The sequence below is a fragment of the Neopelma chrysocephalum genome, unplaced genomic scaffold (genome assembly GCF_003984885.1).
Source record: "Neopelma chrysocephalum unplaced genomic scaffold, ASM398488v2 Primary Assembly neopelma1_381, whole genome shotgun sequence".
NCBI lineage: Eukaryota > Metazoa > Chordata > Aves > Passeriformes > Pipridae > Neopelma > Neopelma chrysocephalum.
In genome coordinates this window covers 338,033-351,184 of record NW_020898045.1, presented here as the reverse complement: position 1 = coordinate 351,184, position 13,152 = coordinate 338,033, and the positions used below count along the sequence as shown (strand labels likewise).

Below are 13,152 nucleotides of genomic sequence, written 5' to 3'. Positions count from 1 at the left end.
CTGACGTGACTTCCAAAGTTTTGTCTATACTTCTCTCAAACCTCAAATAAATTATTTTCCTTGTCATCTCAAACCTATATAACCTGACACCCTATTACAACACTCATCACCTCTGTTCAACCCTACGCTTACAACACACTCGAATTGTTGATTATTAAGGGACAGGATTGTGACAATCCCTACAACCCGTGTCCTAGAGCTCACACCACCTTTTCTCCTTGCACAGTTTAAGTCAGAATAAGCCCAAAAAGACTGAAGGATGATAATGTTTGACTTGCAGCTTCATTTCTCTTTGAGTCCTTCTGCAAGGGAACCAGTCCTACTCCTTCCACCCACACCCAGCCCCGAGTGACAACTGCCCTGTCCTTCCCCTTCCCAGCCTTGCCCAGCCTGAAGGATTTTACAACCTCTGCTCTTCACTGCCTGTTTAATTTGTGTTGAGAAAGGGAGAAAACTTTCACCAAAGGCTCTGCTCGGTTACACTTCCCTTATCCCATGGCCACCAATGACGTTTACAACAGCAATCTCTGGAATGCAAACCAAGAAACAGGAAATGAAACACAGAGCAGGTAAAGTCAGAGGATTTTTTTGGTTTTTCCCTTTGCAGCTTCTTTTCAAGAGTATGCCAGCAGAACTGAAATAACATTTACTTTGGTGGAACTAAAAGTCTGCAAGCAGAAACTCTTCTGCATCCTGCTCTGATGTGGAGTTTAAATGTACGACACACAAACCTTGTACCTTACTAATGCCTGATTTTGGGATTGTTTGAAACAGATTTCAACATTTTCACAACTGTCCTTAGGCCACCACACTCTTTTCTCTTTACAGAAAGAGAAAACCTAAGCACCACCTTAATGATGATGTTTAGGAGACCTCACTGAACAGTCCTTGGGGCAACACATTGTTTCACAATGGAAGAGAAACACATAAAAAGGTAATTTCAAGCGTTCCAGTGAGTTTTATATATTGCCAGAAGTGACAATACCACCGGTCCCACCATCTGGGAATGTTCCCAGCCAGGGAAAACCGACATCCTGTTGGCATTAACTGACTAAACAACTGATCAGTGCACCTTGGATATTTCTTAACTGCCTTAGTGACTCTTCTGAAAGTGTTCTAATTCAGTGAGGATGCCAGGAATTTGTTACACTCTGTCCTTTTTAAGAAAGACTGAATTAAAGGTGTGACCCCATTATCAGACAGCCCATTAATTAAATGATCCACCTCCAGAAATCAGAGCAGGAATTTACACCCTCCCTGGACAGGACTACATGTTCTTTTAGCAAAATGCTTTACACTAATGAACAAGTGATTTTTGGTTGTCCTCAAACACAAGTAAAGTAATGTAGGAATTCTGGAGGAAATTATTAACTGATTGTCATCAGTAGAAACAATTGGGTGTAGCATTCAGAGAAGAAATTTCTTCAGGAACAAATAAATTAAATTACACTTTCTCAGCTTCATAAACAATTTACCTGAAAGTTTTTAGCTGACCACTTCAGTCAGACCAAATATCAGGCAGATTAGAATCCAAAAAGACATCAAGAAGGTGTTTAGTTCACCCTCTGCCCCTAAGCAAGATAAAATACACTTAGGTATAAGCCAACAGGTATGTCTTACTTGTATGAACCACAAATGTAAAAATTGTTGGGTTTTCCTTCAGCCAGTATTTCTGGTTACCTAATAAACTCACTTCAGTGGTTACATGACTGTTTTTCTAAATGCATGATAGTATTCAAATATCTCATGGGAATTTATTAATTCATTTATACGGAACATTGCCACGGTTTGAACCAGCAAAATGATGCCCATATTTTATTACAGCAGGATTGTATATACTGATTACTTTCTCCAGCTCTGGTTTGGTTGGGGTTTTTACATTCCATTTTTACTTTACATTTAAGGTAGAGAGGTTTCAAGGCAAATCCTCTGTTCCCTACAGAACCTGTTTAACACCTCCAGGTGTTCTGAAGCACAAGCATTTTTGTATAGATTTGCAACTATCAATGCAGCATTTGTCTATAGTTTGTGAGAAACTGATAAATTAATCTGTGTGAACTGAGCACACTGAAACATAAGATGTTTAGGAAATCAGGAACTTGCATCAGCTACAAGTACCCAAGGGGACCCAAGTTTTCCCCCTGATGTGACTCCACAGACACAGTGGAAAAAGGTCTAAAGAAGGATTTAAATTAATATTTGTTCATTTTCATATTTCCCTTCATTTTCTTGTTGGTTTGAATCTGTGAATCTGATTCCACCACTGCAGAATGTCTGTATTACTCAAGCAAAGATGTAATATGCAGGTCTGAAGTCCTTATCTCAATCAACTGGCATATAAATTAAGGTCTGGAAAACAAGTAATCTTGTTCACTTTTTGGGTCACCAGTTGAATTATTATCTAATGCTTCTCATTCTACAAACTTTTAAAAATATTACAATCTGTAGTTACTTACTGAGAGATTAAAATAGAATAAACTGCTTACAAAAAAATAAAAGAAAAGGGGAAAAAAATCCAAGTTCAAAAGTGAAAAGCTAAAACTACCATCTGGTTCAAGCAGGTTTTTAAATTTAAAAAAGAGTGAGAGACATGAAAAAGCAATTTTCAAAGTAAGAGTTGACTGGAGGAAAGCTGAAATACTGAACAGTAATTTTATTAACAGTTCAGCTGTAGCCAAATGCTAAGGGGGAAACAAATAAAACCAACAATTGCAACAACATGGTAGAGAAAGGCTTGGGGTAATGATTACACTGATATGCAGTATAAATTACCAAAATCCATTAATTAGACTACACTTCACAGGACCATTTCACACTTCCAGATGACCAGCAAGGAAATGTTGATATCTGAGGATCTCAGTAGGACATTATTTCCAGTTTAGGTTTAAAATTACAGACTCTTAGGTATCAATAAATATCAGTATAATGAATATATTACTACACATGTCATCTTGTACTGCACAACATTCACTCTGAATAAAAAACATAAGCATGAGTAACTGTACCAAAAAAAGTCCATACGCATTTTCTCCTAAAAGTGTGTTACCAAGAGATAAACTCCTGCATTCAGAGTAACTGGCACTGTATTTTTGTCCCATCTGGTTTGGCAAGTAAGGGAACTTTGCAAAAAGGGAAGCAATAAGTAGTTTGATGAGTTTAATTTCGTGAAATTTTATACCTTCTTAGTCAATCTGAAGTCTCATGTGAGGAAGGTTTCAAAGGAATCCTCAAAGTTTTAGTCCAGCTTTGTTGACAAAAGTCATATCACACAGGTGGATTACCACAGGAGAGAAAATTTCAACAAAATGTTTAAGTTTTCAGTTGAGCTTTAAAAAAGGTTCCTTTTTCTCTTTTCTGCTTTGAAGCATAAGAAGAATGCTAAAATGTCTAAAAATTTCACATGGCTTTATTCTGCACACTCATTTTACTTGACTGACAAGTGGCATTCACAGTGACACAAAAACATTACTTTTCAAACCCAACTGTAAAAGTGGAAAAACCAGAGTAAAAAGCACGGTTTGTCAAAAGTTGTTCCATGATAACATTTCCAAATACTTATTTAGGGTCATCTTCACTACTAAAAAGTAAAAAGCTAAAAAGTATGCTGATGGTAAGGTGATGCACACTTTTCTGGTTCAGGCAGCAGGAGCATATTAAAAAAAAAAACAAGCAGCATGTTTTTCTTCTATAACACCTTTTCAGCACATGAAAAAAGGTGGGTTCAGCTGAGTTTTGCAGGTCGTGCTTGTGGTATTTTCCACAGATAACAGCCCAGATAACACAGATTGCCACAGATAACACCTCAGTTCCAGGGTGGGGAGCTGGTAGACTGGAGAGGACAAACCATAAAGATGGAATGCAACGAGTGTCAGCAGCAGTGGGAGGCTTAGGAAGCCTCAAAACTAAGGTCAGACTGCAGGAGGAGAGGGACAGCTGCCTCTGCCACCAGCTCTTGTCCCTCACACGGTGTAACCACACGGAGGACAGCACTGGGGTACCTCCGACTTACAGCCAAGGGAAAGAAAATAGAGGACAAACAGGGTCCACGGGTGCAAGACAACTTCTGTGGGGCGAAAGGCCAGGAGGGATGTTCAGTGCTGACCCTGAGACTGCTTTTCCCTCCTGTGAGAAGCCTCTCTGCCCCCCTGGATGACCTTACCTTGTGCCCACAAGGGGAGTGGTCCGTACAGCGGCCGGTGCCCACAGGGGCAAGTCTGCAGACCCCTTCTCTGTCCTGATGGTCTTGGACTTTCCAATGGGGAGAGAGCGGATCCAGGTGGATGTAACAGGGCTGAAAGCAAAAATCAGGAAAAGTGTTACATTTCTGAGGGCTGTTGGCTTCCCCAGCAGGTTTCACCCTTGCCAAGGTGACTGAGCCACCTGGAAAGAAGGCCCTCCAGAAGGACCATTCTCTGTCCACCACTTAAACCACTGAAGTCATGTAAAACAAAACCAACCCTAAATTAAATGTATTTTAAAGCAATAAAGCCCTGTAAGCCATTCAGTGCAGGCCACAGTTTTGTCCTGGTTCCTGGTCCTGCTTCACTATTATAACAAGGAGTGAAAAAACCCAAACTGTGTCTCCTTTGCTTGAGTTCTCACTCAGATCCCTCCCCTGAGGAACCCACAGTTGACATATCTTGCTGGTCCTAGCAGGAATTACATGCTTATAACCTGCTATTCCCTGCAGCAGACAGGTAGACAAGCTCTTCTACCAAAAAAATTTCCATTTCATTTCAAACTTTTCATCTTTTTTCAGATATAATCTGAACAGGATATGAGAGGGGCAATGAGCTCAATTAAGGTCTTTGGATACACAGCAACTTCTGTTGCTCCCACAGAAATTCCAGCTTCTGGGAGTTAATACAATATATTCTTACTGAAAAAAAAAATACAAAACCCCCCACAAATCAAGGTAAAAAAATTAATTGGGCAACAGACACATTTCTTTTTATTACTCCTAAGAAGAGACAGCAGGTAACAAAGGAAGGGTGAGTGGCAGTAGTAGAAACAGGTATCATCTTGTTTATGTTTCTCAGGCTATAATATGCTTCAGAAAATCCTATCTTAATATTTCCTGGAGAAGACAGACATTGCACAGTCCACTGCACTGATGGCAGCATCATTCTGCAGTCTTATTAAAGTAATGTCCAATAACAAAGCTAATAACAATATACTACACCAAAGTCATGTCCTATGCGAATATTGTCTAATTGGATAGATAACATTGAAGAGAGACATAATGTTTCATCCAGCCAGAATCATATATAATGTACTTAAAGATCTATTGTCAGAAATAATGGCTACAAGCACGTACACTAAAATAATGGGCCAAATTACTGAGCTTCCTACAGCCATGGCATGCTGGAAGGGAAATTTTAGTGGAAAGCAGCTGGTCTAAAAGGCCCAGTGGAAGATTTCCACAGGTCAGTTACCTGCCAGTTTAAAATTTCCTCTTCCTTCTGACGTGGAAGCTGTAAGGACAGCTGGGAGTAACCCAGAGACTGGCAAGGGGCACAAGTTTTATTACACTCCATTTTTCATCAAATGGAAAAGTGTTAATATACAACAATTTTAATCAAAATGTCACTTAGCAAAAACACAGCATGGTTTCCAGTGACACACCCTGTTCACATCACTCTCTTTCAGTGGAAAAGCTGCTTTCAAAATACACCTAAAAGGGACATCAACAAAATTCACTACCAACCTACTGCACATCACAGTTTCTGTGATCAGCCCTCATTTAATAGAGGTTCATGGGATCTGAGTACAGGCTTTTCTCATTCCAAAAGCACCTTTTTGTACCCAGAAAAGTCTGATCTCAAATTCTTTAATTATATGCCTTGTTTAATTGAAGCCTGCATTTTGGTTAAAAATTAGATTGGAGCTGCTTGTGACACCTCAAGCTACTAAGACAATTGGTCCAGATTTCTTACTAAAAAATTCTGAGACAAAACCTTCAAAATGTTTCCCAGGATGGGGAGAATCTTTCACACTTAAGTCGACATCATAGAACTTCAGCTGGAAAATTGACTGACTGCAACTTTTACAGCTGAATGAAAAAACTGAACTCCTGAGATACAAGAGTGAGAAAGGATGATCTGCAGAAGTCACAAACTATTCAAGATACAAAGTGTCTTCTTACATCCACAGGTGAAATTCACTGGAATGGTTGGATGATTAAAATATATATATTGAAGTGATAGCATAACTTAAAGGAGGAGTATCTTGATAATCATTTAGATTAAAGACTATTGAACATATTCTCTGTTATACTCTGGTGATTAAATTTAAAGCTGAAACTGCTGGTTTCATAGCTTCAGAAGCTCAGTGTTGAACATAAAAAGACCATTTAACTAACTGGTTTCTGTGTTGAACATAAAAATACTATTTAACTAACTGTTTTCCTGAGGTTCACTTCCAAAACTCCCTCAGACAAATATCCTCTGTTCGTAATTGAAAGGATGTTAGTCCCAGAACTGTATTTCCATAACAACTGCACCCTCATTACAATTCTCACATTTTGTCAAGAACTCGCTCTGTTGATATTTTGTCAGTAAATTTTAATTAAACAAAAGCACTCATGCACTATGAATGTGAAATTGCAATGATGAGCTGGTGTACAAAGTGAAGTATCAGGGTGTTACCAAAACCTAAAGCAGGGATATTTAGAGTCTAAACATAGGAATGAAATGGTTTAAGCCAATTATACATGACCACCTCTTCTACATGAAAGTGCAATAATAATTTCAGAGGGATGATGCCATAGGTCCTGAACATCACAGCTACGGATTCACTAATAAACAAAACAGGTCAGAGATTGTTTATGTGGTTTAATTGCCTGCACTCTCACTGGAATGGTTTTTTGCCTGTTCATTCCAGACAGTGAATGAATGGGCACAACTCAGAGACCCCCAGTTCCATCCCCCACAGCCAATCTGGTCACTGCCACTGCTTTTTGGAAGGAGCCAGTCTAGTCACTGACACCCTGTTTTGGAAGGGAATGATCTCAGGCACATGGAGGGAGCTGTGCTGTGCCATTTGGCCTTGGGAAAAGACAATAGCCACTGGCCTCTTTTATTTAATTATGAAGGCCCTGGTGCCTCTAAGAAGGTTGCTGGCACATCACTTCTTGCATAGTTGAGCATCCCCTCACTAAACATCCTATTGCTCAACCATGCACAGCTGTCAAGATCCTCACAGGATGCTCCCAGTGCACATTCCCACATGCTACAAGAGAACACATGCTCAAGAGTGAACATGCTGTGCTTCTTTCCACCAGAGACACAGCTGGTTTCTAAAGACTTAGATGGTTGCTTGAAAAATGGTTTGTTTGTGTTTTTCTAAGTGAGAGATCAAACACCTTTTAATACAGAAATTCATTAGAAACAATGCTGAGTGTGAAATACAGCTACCATTTCTCAGACATCACACAGCTAAATGTGTTCCAGCATAGAAAGCAAGATGGTTTTTCAAAAATTGTTGGAACTTAAATCTGATCCACAGTTTGCCTTACGTTTTATCTCACCATTTAGAAGTAGGTCTTTTATTGGTATCAACAGAACTGTTGCACACTGTTTTCCCCTCCTTCCTGAAAGAAAAGACACTTTAAAGCTGCTACACTGAATTATCAATAGCAGCGGCCCTTTCTGTTTGCTACCCAGGGGTGCAGAATGTGCATTTCTAACCACAGTATAACACACTCCAGCAGCACAGGGCATTTCCAGCACTGCTGATAATCCTGTCTTCAAAGACTGTGAGAGCTTTCAGAGAGGGAGAGCCCTTATAGGCTCTGGCATCTGCTCCAGAGTAACCCTGAGTGAGGTTACTCACTGCTGCCCAACTCACTGACTTGAAGGCAGCCTATTAAAACAAGCCCAGAGTCCTGGGCAAGCGAAGCGTTATCAAAGGCTCACTTCAGAGCCCGGGTTTTTAACAGGAATTAAATCTCATCTGCTTATTCTTAAAGATAGAACGACTCTGTCAAACCCACACACTCAGCATCCCTGAGATGTCAGTGGCAATCACCTCCACAAGTGAAAACCCAGGAATTCTTATTCTCAGCAACTCTGTCACGAGCAAAGCCACTCATGTAAACTGCTGGCAAAGCGCCCGGGTCGTATCCTTGTCTGCTGATTGCTCCACACAGGCTGCCAGCCTGATCTTTCAGCTCATACACAAAGCTCTGTGCCAAGGAAACCGAAATTCAGGGGCAGCTCCACTGCCAGCCCTGCCCTAATGACATTATTTTCTCCTGGTTTCCCTGTATTCCTTGAAATCTCCAAGTTCCCGTTCACAAGTATTTTCCCATAAATTCATGGTATGTCCTAGATCCTGTGTCCATAAATTATCACGAGTTCAGTGAAAAATGAGTGTACAATGAGTTTATGCCATGCTAACTTTACTCATTGTTAAATTTTAAAAAAAGCAATGAAACTTTCTGTTGAAATATGAAGACTGAAGAAAGAAACTAGTAAGAAAAATCACCACCACCCTATTTTTAAATTAATGTTCTTCCCTGAACGAATTGAAAAAAAGAAGGTAAACAGCAGTGCTGAAAGCAGTTCATATTTTCAGAATTCTTGGTTCATGAATTCCAGGTGCTAATTCTCAGGTAGGCAGGAAAATTGGATTCCAAAAAACATTGATTTTAGCATGACAGTGTTTTTTGGAAGTTAATGACATGCAAATCACTATGCATGTATTTACATTTTTGATTAGGACAAGATTGAGATGTTAGAAAATAGAGCAATGATCCTGCTGCAGGTTCCAGCAAAGATGTTTCGGATATTCAAGAGATATGAATAACTAACATGGAAGAAATAAGCAAAGGTCAAAAAAAAGAGGGATTAAAGGCTGAAGATAAATAACTTGTCTCCACTATCCTCCTCAAAGAGTTCATGCTATCTAGGGTGAATACTTTTTTAATTAATGAGAAACTAGTTCGATGGGAAAACCTACGTCATGTTGGGGCTCTGAGGGGCTTCTCTGGAAACTCACAGTTCTGTTACACTGCGAATGCTCCTCAGACTCTCAGACAGAACAGTGTGACCTCAGGAGCTGTGAAACTGAAGTCTGCCAATGAAACTTAAGAAAGAAATTTGATCGAGTCTCTTGCATAATTCACTTTCTCTTCTTTGGGCTGAGCTGCAGAAGGAGCACCACAGCTCCCAGCCCTCCGCCTTCCTCGCATCCCAGATATCCGACAGACACCTCACCTGACACACATCCTACAGGACCACCCACTCCAGGAATACAGTGCAAGGAGGAGAAGTGTTATTTCCAAGATGCAAACTACTCAGAAAGTGTTTTGGCCACCAGTTGTGAGCAGCCCACAGGGAGAAAGAGGGATATTTCTAAGTGGAGAGTCTAAGAAGTAACACAGGGGCTGCAGCAGCTGAGAAATCTGTAAGCTAAACAGAAATCTTGAATATCTCAGTTGAGACAGAAAAGCACAAATGTGGGGGAAAAGAGAAAAGCTGGAAGAGAGACAGGGGATAATCAACCTGAAGAAACTAAAAGTTATATTTTCTGGACCTACCAGCAGGGGAAAAGCATGAGTGCTGTGGAATGAAACACAAATAACCCAGTCACAGCCAATGAAAGAATCTGTCAGATGGCCCTGACTCTCAGATGTATCTTCATGAGCTTTTAATTCTAATTTACAGCAAGACACTTGGAAAAGGTGTGCAGGAATAATGCTGCATATGGCCAGTTTTCAAGCCTGCCTACCTAAATTCAGTTGCTACTTTTTTCAGTTTAATTCTTCTAAACCAACCGTGGCTAAAGATGAAATACCAAAGTTGCACTGTAGTTTGGAGGCACTGCAGAAAATCATTGCAAATGCCTGGGGAGTGCTTATACTTAATAAATGTAAGATCATACATGCCATCAAATTTGGGACTCGGAAAAGCATTGCCACTAATTAGCAAGAGCCTTTTGAGGTCATTTTGCATCCTTCTAGAAGACCAGGAGTGTTTCTCTGAACCGGGACCTGGCGAACTTGCTCATCTCCTCCTGCCACTGACCAGCATCTGTTTCCCTACCCTCTGCTTGAGCTATCATTTGATTTCTGAAGGATTCATATATTTGGTCTAATTGGAGTCCTTGAATTTTTCATATAGAAGATAGGGGCAAAGTTAATGTCCTATGACATCCAAGAGGACAGTTGGGACTTCAGTGTCTTGGCTCTGAAATGCACATAGATGTCTGGTGTCCTCACTACATTTCAGAGATGCTGAGGACCTGTCAGCTTCCACTCACACCCATGCCCAAGCCTGAAAACTCCTGCTGTGGTATCCAGCACAGATCCAAAAATTTACCAGCAGGTTCTCCAGCTCACTAAGTGTAGCTGCAACTTTGGAACAGAAACCTGGAAAGGGTGGATCCATACTTTAACCCATTGTCTTGCTGTCTTGGCATTTAAACTGGTGGGTCATGTAATGACAGAAAGGTCTGGGTTGAGAAGAAACTTAAAAGATCATCCAGTTCCAACCCGCCTGCCATGGGCAGGGGCACCTTGCACTAGACCTGGTTACTCAGAGCACCATCCAGCCTGTTCTTGCTGGATGTGGAAGTTTCTCCCAGTTTCCCACTGCAGGCAGGAGGCGGGGTGTTCATCAGCACCTCACTGAGCCCAAAGACCCCGCTCCAGGTAGACCAGACAACAGCCACTGCTGCTTCATCCACGAATTCCCTCAGGTGTTGCAGTGCTGTGCGCAATTCCCTGTTATTTGTCCCACAATGACAAGCAGATTAAGGCCATGCTGTGCTGGGTGATACAAATGTACTACAACAGAAACATGAGACTGGAAGGACGACACTGTTTATTGATTCTCATTCTTCACAATCAAGGGTAATTAGGCAATCACAAGTCTAATTCAGACACGTCTACAGGAAATCTAATGCACTCACCAACACACAACCAGTCTTAAAATAACATTCTGTACCAATAAAATAACATGGCATACCATAAACACATAAAGATATAGCTACAGACCTCAGGAAGAGAGTGGCGAAGATTAAAAGTATTATCAATTACAACCTCTACCCTGAAGAAATTCTTCAAATAACACACAAAAAGAAAAGCAGCAAAAAGCCCTACCACTAATTGTATATTTATTCACAAGAGAGATGAGGTACTGTAAAACCTACATTAAAGTCTCACACTGCTGAATTGCAGTTCAGCCTAGTTAACTCCCAAGGCTTTGATTTTTTAATGTGTTATTGTGTTTTTAATATAAGCAAAGGGGAGCCATGTTGCTTCACAGTTAAGTCACAACCTTGATCCACAAATAGCTTTAAACAAAGGTAGCGTTTGTTTTTGAGGACCTTTTTTTTTCTCCCCTGACAGAGAGTCCCTTCAACAAGGCAGGTTATTCTGAGAGGACTTAAAACAGAGCCAAGAGCACGGGATAGGAGAAAGGGAAGGTATAAAAGAGGAAAGGATGTAGAAACTTTTAGGAGAAGAATAAATTCACTCGTGCATTCAGTCACTTGCAGGGAGGTTTTGTGACTTGTAGTGCGTTAAAGAGCAAGGCCTGCTAAGACGGGGGTTTTGGAGTAAACGTGGGAACAGCTGACTCAATTCGCTCTGCTTTTACTACTCCACGAGGCCCTCAGAAGCACTTTCCCTCTATTCCTACTCCCATCCCGTTTCTCTCTCCTACCTCATCGTGCCGCTCGCAGGCATACAGCGCGAGGGAAGGTCGCTCTACTCTGAGCGAGGATTCAGCATTCCCTACATCCTTGCTTAAATCCTGCCCTCTTCCTTCCGTGCAAAAAGTCAGGATGCCCTTGCAACCCCACCCAGTCTTCCAGACACCCCCCCCTCCCCCCCCCACTACGGGGGGTCCACCTGTCCCGGTCAGTCCAGCCCACACCCTCCCCTCATCCCCACCCTGCCCATCCCCTCCGGTGCCGCCTCACGGCTCCATCCCCAGCCAGGGCGGGAGGTCCAGCCTGGTCATTCCAGCCGGCTGACTCCTCCTGCCTCTCAGCCCCGGCATGCGGGCGGGATGCGCCGAGCTCCCCAAACTCAGGGGAGCGCTCCGGGGGGTTCCCTTGCCCATGCCCACCCCCCACCGCCATCCCCGAGTCACCTGCCGGGAGGAGCAGCCCCAGCGCCGGTCCCTCGGACGGGGCAGCGCCGCGACACCCGCGGGCTCCGCGGGGCGACACCGACCGCCTCCGCCGCCGCCGCGATCCCCGGGGGGGCCGGGCCGGGGAGCCGCCCCCCGGCTGGCACAGGCACCTCCCGGGCCGCCCCCTGTCCCCGCTCCGCCGTCCCTGCCCGCAGCCCTTCCCCGGCCGCCACAGGCACCTCCCGGGCCGCCCCCTGTCCCCGCTCCGCCGTCCCTGCCCGCAGCCCTTCCCCGGCCGCTCCCGCCGGGCGGGTCCCGGCGCTGTCCCCGCCCGTCTCCCCCGGCGGTGCCGCGGAACCCGCGGGGACGGGGCGATACTTGCGTTTTGGTGTCCTGTCCGGCTCAGCCCCCTCAGCCAGCGCCGCTCCCCGCGTACTCCATTTCTTTGGGGGTGTTTCTTGCGGTTTTAAATCTTGCTGCCCCTCCGCGGGGGACCCTGAGGGCGCGCACCGGCTCAGCTCGGTGGGCGCATCCCGCGCGTCCAGGAGAGGGATGGGCGCAGGGAATGATGCCCAGAGGCTCCGTCTGGCAGCCGCTGCTGCTACGCGAGAAGTCAGAAACTTCTCCCTATACACTGATTTCCTTGAGGAGTGGAAGGCGCCAGGCTCAAGCCATGAGGAGATCCAAGCGTGGGGACCACGGATCTCAAGCTGCGGGGCAATCCTGGCTGGAGATGTGGGCAGGGATGCAGCAAAGCCTGGGATGTGCTGATCTCACGCGCTCCGACTGCGCCGGTGCTGCTGCCGCTCCTCCAAATCCTCCCAGACACCGCGTACCTGCATCCAGGGGCAGCTGCGGCTCGGCAGGTAATTCCAAACGCACCAAAGGTAGTCACGGCACAGACTGGATCTGAGACAGATCGCTTTGGAAAACACTCATTTCTAGCTATAGTCACTGCCAAGGACTGGAAGGACTGGGAGACAGGAGAACCATAGTTTGAGTCCTTGGTGGGTGCAACAAAGTTTGGACCACGTTAAAATGTCACTCTCAAAATATCTTTGACTCTTTT

General features: G+C 43.6%; 1 protein-coding gene across 1 annotated transcript in view; it reads right to left on the bottom strand.

Moving 5' to 3' along the window:
- SHANK2 (SH3 and multiple ankyrin repeat domains 2) overlaps positions 1-4,201 on the bottom strand; it is a 318,764-nt gene extending 314,563 nt beyond the window's left edge. The window contains exon 1 of the mRNA XM_027706520.1: positions 4,160-4,201. The gene's annotated coding sequence lies outside the window, so the exon portion shown is untranslated. The remainder of the gene's footprint in view (positions 1-4,159) is intronic.
- Positions 4,202-13,152: the final 8,951 nt, after the last annotated feature.